The sequence below is a fragment of the Glycine max genome, chromosome 15 (genome assembly GCF_000004515.6).
Source record: "Glycine max cultivar Williams 82 chromosome 15, Glycine_max_v4.0, whole genome shotgun sequence".
NCBI lineage: Eukaryota > Viridiplantae > Streptophyta > Magnoliopsida > Fabales > Fabaceae > Glycine > Glycine max.
In genome coordinates, this window is record NC_038251.2 from 22,225,347 (window position 1) to 22,232,860 (window position 7,514).

General features: G+C 32.2%; 1 pseudogene; it reads right to left on the reverse strand.

The window, feature by feature from the left end:
* Positions 1–617: 617 nt before the first annotated feature.
* LOC100812976 (ATP-dependent DNA helicase pif1-like) lies at positions 618–2,197 on the reverse strand (annotated as a pseudogene).
* Between the last annotated feature and the right edge of the window lie 5,317 nt (positions 2,198–7,514).

The window sequence follows — 7,514 nt, forward strand, 5'->3', positions numbered from 1 at the left end:
GGATAGAAAGCGTGTAGGAAGTGTGTACGTATTGGGAAAAGTAAGGGTTCAGCAGCAGTTGTGCAGTGTATTTATTAGGAATATGAATTTGTTGGTGTAATTTTAATTTGGCAGTGGATATAAGTTGTATTTATTTGTAGACTAAGTGGAAGTTCAAAAGGAATACAAAATGTGCAGGGTTGGTCTAGGACTCCAGGGACTTCGAAAACATTTTCATTAAATCATATTAAATAAAAAAGGATTGAAGTTGTATTTATTTGTAGACTAAGTGGAAGTTTAAAAACCCATCGTATAGGAGTGTAAGCACGAATACAAAATGTGCAGGGGTGGTCCAGGGAGTTGGAAAACATTTTCGTTAAATGACATTAAATAAAATAGGATTTCAATTTAATTATGTGTATTTTATTGACCATGTAATATAAATTTTCAAATAACATTTGTAGTATTAAATAAATTTGTTGAAGTTGCATTGAATTCCCCGAAGTCAACATACCAATTTTGGAATGCAACAGAATGCATGGTACATGTGTTATATGTCAGACTGAATAAAACAAACAAACAGAAAGGTGTAATTAATGCAACAACATAATTGTATTGTATGATGGAAGGATACCTGTTTATAAATTGGCAAAGACTTCGTCGTAAACAACATTAGTGGTAATATGTTTTGGATTACCTTCATTGTCATGTATGAGAATATGAAGTCCATCTTTGCTTTTAACCCTTGAGAGTGCAACATATAGTTGGCCATGACTAAAAACTGGGTGTGGCAAATATAGTCCTATGTGGTGTAATGATTGTCCCTAAGACTTGTTTATAGTCATAGCATAAGACACTATGAATGAAAACTGCCTCCTGATAAGTTTGAATGGCCATGGAGATTCAGAAGGAGACATATTTATTCTAGGTATGTATGTCCTATTTCCTATATTAGGCCCAATAATTACTTCAGCCTCAATCACATTAGATCCGAGTTTGGTGATAATGAGCCTAGTTCCATTGCACAGGCCATCAGTCTGGTCGAGATTTCGTATTAGCATGATTGGAGTTCCGACCTTAAGTTTTAATTTATGATTAGGTATACCTGATGTTTACAATGAATACAGAAATTCAGGTGGCAATAATGCGAAAGCAGGATTGAGCAATTCATCTGATTTATCAATACTATCTGCGCTGCAATACTCCTTTTCGTTATTGGGTACAAGTGATAGGACATAATCATTTATTTTGTCAACAATTTCTTTTTTAGAGGCAAGAACAGCTCTTTTTTGCAAGTAATTTGTGTCACTATAGTTATCTATCAAGCTGGGATAGGTGGCTTCAACAATAGCATGGATAGGATCATCATAATTTTTTATACGAAACTCATCTGGAATAGTGATTTCTAAAAATCCGTCATTATGTTGTCCAATTTTTCCATCTCCTATGTCAAGTAGCCAATCTGAAAATTGTTTGAGCTCTTCATTGTTGGGCTATTGGGGAGCATTTGATAGCAATCTCATGTTTTTTGTAAGTTTAAGAATTTGGCAATGGTCCCAAATGTATGATGCATTTATAGTTGCATGGACGATGTCTGAGCGATTACCTTTTGGAACAATTGGCAAGATCTGTCGGAAATCTCCACCAAAAACGATAATTTTCCCTCCAAAAGGCAGATTGTTTTGCATGATGTCTTTAAGGCTTTTATCTAGTGCCTCAAATGCAAATTTGTGACACATTGGAGCTTCAACCCAGACTATTAGTTTTGTAACCTTTAATAATTCAGCTAACTCACTGTCTTGATGAATATTGCATGTTGAATTTTGTGTTGCAGGGACTGGTATAGCAAATTTGGAATGTGTGGTCCGACCACCAGGCAAGAGTAATGAAGCAATTCCACTTAAAGCAACTGTACAAACAATTCCACCATTGGAGCGTATACCAGATGATAAGGTTGTCCAAACAAATGTTTTGCCAGTTCCACCATATCCATAGAGAAAGTAAATTGCAGCTAATTGAGGGTTAACTACACGCATAATGGTATCGACAATAGTTTTTTGCTCATCTGTAATTATATATTCACATATTAACAAATAGTAATATATACTATTATGATTAAGGAGTTGTTGTATCAAATGTGTCATAATTTGTGAATACCTGTGAGCAATTGGTATGTCGTGTTGTATTGTTTTGCTAGCATTTCTTTGTCATATGCCATTTCATTATGGATCAGATTATTATGTTGTTAGTTTTGTGCATATCCTATTGGGTATGGCATGGATGGAAAATCTCGCAAGCTCCTTCTGTTGGCTTGTAGCATATTCTCAATTTCAGTTAAGCATAAATGAATTGTTTCCTTTTCAGTAAGGCGAATACTTGTGATTAGTAAAATAATAAACATAATGATTATGAGTAAACAATAATTATTTAGAATATATAAAATCACCTTGTTTTCTATGATTGAATGTGATATCATCAGCCATCCATTGCCATGTCTGTTGCCAAACATATTCTGGTCTGTCCATAGTGTTCATAAATAAAAGCTTGACAAATAATTTTCTTAGGTAGTGTGTAGTACCCTAATTATTAGCTTCCTGTAAAGCACTAATAAATTCTTGATCACCACCTAGAAAGCCTTTTGCAAAACATGCTTCCCTAAATGTAGGATATACCACACCATTGATTGTTCTAATGTCACTGTAAGACTGTGCACCTTTGGCAGTGGATAGCATCATTCTATGGTAAAACAGTTCACCAGCTGAAGGTGAGACCCATATGAGTCTGCTTATTGTATTCCCTTGTTTTCTTGGTTGCCAGCATCTTTTGCGGGCGACATAAACAAATCTTGAGATATATTGATGATATGTAAGATCCCGTCCATAAGAACATATTTTGTTAGAATGCATCCAGGTTGTGAACATGGATTCTTTGATTGTGTTTTTTTTTTATAGGACTTCACCTATTTGTTGATCATCTGTCCAGTAAACATGTTGTTGATTTTCAAGGTGGAAATATAGCCGCTCCACTACTGGGGAACACGCATGCATTGGGAATGCAAAAATTTTCCAACATACTTCTGGGGGAGATACATATCTAATAATTCAAGCAGCATACATATATTGTTGAAGATAGAATCAGATGTTGGTAAGTTTGAGTTAAATATATAACATCAAATAAATTAATTTATGTTAAATGATTTTGTTAATTGAATCAAGTGAGAATAGAAGGATACCTGCAATCAAGATATTGTTTAATTTCATCTTGATTTCTAAGAGAAGCTGTGATACAGTCAGAACCTTTGTTGATGTATTTGAACAGATATTTAATGGATGTACTTTGATTACACCATTCCATATTTAAGTGTGTTTTATACTTTAATAAGAGTTGTGGATTGTATGGTACAACAAATCTGTTATCTAGTTCAATTCCATTTTTCATTACTGTACGTCCATCATTTCTTCTCCTATAAACTAGGAATCCATCCTGGTCAACAATTGTTGCTCCATGGAATTTTTTTGGAAAACATCTAATGCACTTTCCATTGACCATACATGGTGATTTTTTATTTGCAAACTCACATGGTCCATCCATCATATGGTTGGAGACAATTTCAAATAATTGTGGCTAGGTCTGTTTGTCAGGTATTTCTGCTGAAATCATTTGATCAATATCGTCTGGATTTGGTAACTTGTTTGAAGGGTGCAGAAAGATTAAAATGTGGGCATGTGGCAATCCTCTTTTTTGCCATTCAATTGTATAAATATCTGTAATAAACTTGCATCAGTGATATTATAAACATCAATTTAGAAAGTAGGGAAAAAGTCATAGAATTTTTTATCACTTACATCCAATAATGTTGCCAAAGATATTGCCATGTTTTAAGTCATTCATTAATTGATTGAGTTTTATTTTGAAAACTCGTGTGATAATATCAGGGCAATTATTGGGGGTCAGATTGGATTGTGCGACCTTGCGTTGTATGTCTAGCCATGTTGGATTACATGTCATTGTTAAGAATAAGTCTGGAAATCCAAGATGTCCACAAATTACCATGCCATCAAAATACAGTTGCTCCATATATCTTTGACTACCAACAAAACTACTTGGCAGTATGATTCTCTTTCCTCCGTCCCTACCAAGTGTTTCAGGATGATCATTAGAGCCAGTTAAATTGATGTATTTGTCAACCCTGAGTTGTTGTTGATGCTGTCTGACATAGTTTAGTTTTTGAGACTCAATCATACAATATCCATCAACAATCCATTGCTGAAATAATCTTCTGGAATGAAGTATAGTATGTGCTTCATTCGTTCTTGACTGTAGCCGGTAACAAAAATATTCGCGCAATGTGACTTGTTTCCTCTTTGCAGTATGTATATTGGCATGATCTTTGTGAGGTATATTTAGTCTGTAACCATCTTCTCCTTTTGGGTATAAAAGTGGATATTGCAAAGGCAAATATGCAGGATGAAGTTCATGTATTCTCTTCAGAAGTCCGGATTGTTTTTCTAGTATAATATCTCTTTTATCAGCTAAGTGTTCATCACTAACAATCAAGGCAGCAACTTCAGTGGTAGTTGGTAAGTTATACAACCTTCCGTCTGTTTGTCTTTGACTAATGAGTTTCATCTTTAGGTCTGGAACTGCAGTAGAATGCAATTTGTTCCTTGCCATTCGAAACTTTTGAGCATAGTGATTGTGATGAACAAGCATGTCTTTGATTGCAATGATAATTTGTTCATCAAGCATATCATGCATCCTGTAAATAAAAAATTAGCCAGAACAGTATACACAGCTATTTGAATATGTAAATTTTTACATGTGTGACATAAGTATGAATACTAACGGGTTTTGTGAAAGTCTGTTGATGATCTCATTGTCTGTATCATAAATATATAGTTGTGCAAAATTAGGTGGGTTATTAGGCATAGGGAGGAGGCTTCTAATAAGATGATGTGTTTGTCCATGTATACGGAAAGTTGGAGGTCCTTTTCCAGTGTTATAGGATTTGTCAAATTTGATACTGGGAGATGTGAAGGCAAACATTAGATTATATATTTGTATGTACTACTAGAAATTCTTAGCTTTAGGATCCTGGTTATTGAAAAGTAAGTGATTCAATGGATGGGGTGGTTCATGCAACAAAGGCAATTGTATTTTTCCATCAGAACAACATAATGAAAACCTTGGTTTGTTCGTTTGTTTGTCTTTATTTATCTTTTCATCATACCACATCATAGCTTTACAATGTGGGCATTCCCATATAGGATCTCCAATATCAATGTAAGTACCACCTATAAATAAGGTATGAATAATAATTAAATATATCAAACACATTTGAATAAATTTTATAGTTGGAAGATCAAACCTGTATTTTGGTATGCAGATGAGGCAGATAGAAAAGTTTGTTCATCATAATCATCAAGATCATCTATTGTTGGGTCATTTGATGAGTATTCTATATATATCGATATGGTATAACACACATCAGCCGAAAATATTTGATTTATTTATTTGATCATGGAAGAAACATAATATAAATAAATACAAATAATGGATAAATACCTATATTAATGTTTTCCTGTGTCATATTTACATCATTATCGGTGGAATCTGAGTTGTCATCGCCGACAAATTGATCATCCTGTGTGGTGTTAGTTGGTATCTGATGTTCATCTGCATAATAAACAGGCAATTTGGCATTCTATATATAAATTGACTATAGAACAAAATTTGAAAAGGATGTAATAATAAATAAAATGTGTCCATGTAGATATTTGATAATAGCATGACAATAAAAATTACCTCTGTGAATGTCTGACTGTGTCATATTGGAATAAGGATTACTGGCTTGGCATGTGGATGCAGGAGCAGTTGTTCTATTTTTTTATTGTCAAAAGATGACATCAAATTTCTCTAGATGGAAGAAACATTGACTGTATGTCTTTTTGAGCAATGTTCAGAATCATTCATAGATAAAGTCCTGTGTGATGGTGGTGTAGATTGGAAGCTTGTAGCAGGGTTATTATTATCGTTAATGGTTGGACTACATTGTGAGATACACTGCAAGTTGTCTATAACAATAGTTTTTGTAAGTATAATATAATATTAATATAATGATATGAAGAATAATAATAATGTATAAATGAATTACAAATTACAAATCTATATTAAGTATTACCATTAGTAGCTGAATGTTCTCTTTTTCGTTCTTGTAAAATAGTTTTCCTACGCTTCCTTCGTTCGGCATATATGTCCATGAGTAGTTTGATTTCTGCAACAACTGGCTTATAATTGCCAAACAATACCAAAATCAAATGTTGAAACTGAGTTAAATAAGTTTTTGTAGTAGGTTGACTTTAAAATGATACCAACATTATAGTTATTTGCATTTGCATCAGCGAGTAAAGGGATATGTATTTGCAATAGAAAAAGCAGAACAACATAAAACAATAGAAAAATTTGTATTCAAACACGCATTAAATTTCATATTTAATGGTTTAGTGTAGTACGAATGGTCTGCTGCTCTAAAATGTTAGGTTTGCAAATTCTCTGTTATCTGAACATTTATGATCATCGTTTTTGTTATTGAAGTCGTAAACATGTAATTTTTGATGAGGGAGGAAACAAAATATTGGAAAATAAATGGTGCATTGCCAGATGAATTGGAAGTAACAAAAGTTTTTTAACAATTGTTTTCATAGCATAATATTGATATTGATATTGATTGATTGACATCAATGGGGAATTGACAAAGGCCGTCAAATGAGGGAAATAAGTTGATAGAGTTGGTGAATCCAGCTAACCATGAAGCTTAGTCAGTGTTGCCGGTAAACGTGTATCTATATGTGTTCTATTAAATCGAGCATTGAGTGTGGCATTCCAAAAAATAGCCGCCTATAAAACATAGAATAATCATACATATATTTTCATAGCTGCACACATTAAATGCATTTGCAGATAATGAGGTCAGTAACAAAATAATAACAATTGTAAAGTATCAAAAAATCAGTGCATTGAATATTGTATATATGAATAATAGTATATAAATAATAATAAATTATGGAAGTCTGGGATACATTAAGCATGAGTTAATTTTTTAAAAATTATTATTATCATTATTATTATTATTTATTATTTATTATTATTATAATTATTAAAATATAATAATAATAATAATTAATATTAATATTAATACTAATACTAGTTGAATTAAAATTTAAAACCATATATAAATATATAATAATACTGATTCCAGTGTAATATGCCAACATATTTGAAAGCAAAAAACAAACCCTGCATATACTTGAAAAAGGAACGAAACACTGTTATAAGTGTTATCCCTTCCAATTATATATAATTTATATAAAAACATAAATAAATATAATATAAGAATAAATAAATTAAACCATTAAATGACATAAGTTAAATTTTTTGTTTCATGTTTAAAATCTTAAAATTAATTGATTGTAAGAATTTAAAGTTGATTGCTCTCATAGATGTTTAAAGCTAATGATATTGAAAAATACAACAGC